The following is a 700-nucleotide window of genomic DNA, read 5'->3' as shown; positions in this document are numbered from 1 at the left end:
TATATATAGGGGTTGGACAAAATAATGGAAACACCTAGCATTATAGCATAATAATATTGAAATATTTATAAAACCGTTTTATGGTTTTTGATTTGTTATAAATCTTGATTAATACCTTATTTCCGACGACCGGTCGAGTATACGTATGGAGACAGCCAAAAGATGCATTTGGCCCACATTGCATTCTTTCAACTGTTACACATGGAGGAGGATCTGTGATGATCTGGAAGGCTATATCTTGGAAATCCGCCAGCTTAATGGTTTCCGTCATGGCAGAAGTAATAGTCAAGCCTATTTAAGCATTTTATCAGAGCAAATTCATCCTATAATAGTGGAACTGCTTCCGGGGATTAACGCAATCGTTCAGGATGATAATGCACCAATTCACACAGCTAAAGTTGTTACATGAGGAACATTCTGGCCGCCAGTCTCCAGATTTCAATATTATTGAACATTTATGGTGCATTTTGGAAAAACAGGTAAGGAGTCGAAATCCTCCACCATCATCACTACAAGAATTGGATACTGTTTTAGTCAAACAACGGACAAAAATTCCTTTGAAAACAATCCAAACTTTGAACGAGTCCATACTTTCTAGTTTTCAAGCTGTAATTACTGCCAAAAGCGGTCCTACCTGCTGTTAAAAAAAAAAATTGTTTGAGATTTTAAGGTGCTTCCATTATTTTGTCCAACCTCTCTC

Source organism: Octopus bimaculoides, chromosome 21, assembly GCF_001194135.2.
Source record: "Octopus bimaculoides isolate UCB-OBI-ISO-001 chromosome 21, ASM119413v2, whole genome shotgun sequence".
Lineage (NCBI taxonomy): Eukaryota > Metazoa > Mollusca > Cephalopoda > Octopoda > Octopodidae > Octopus > Octopus bimaculoides.
This window is presented reverse-complemented; position numbering follows the sequence as displayed.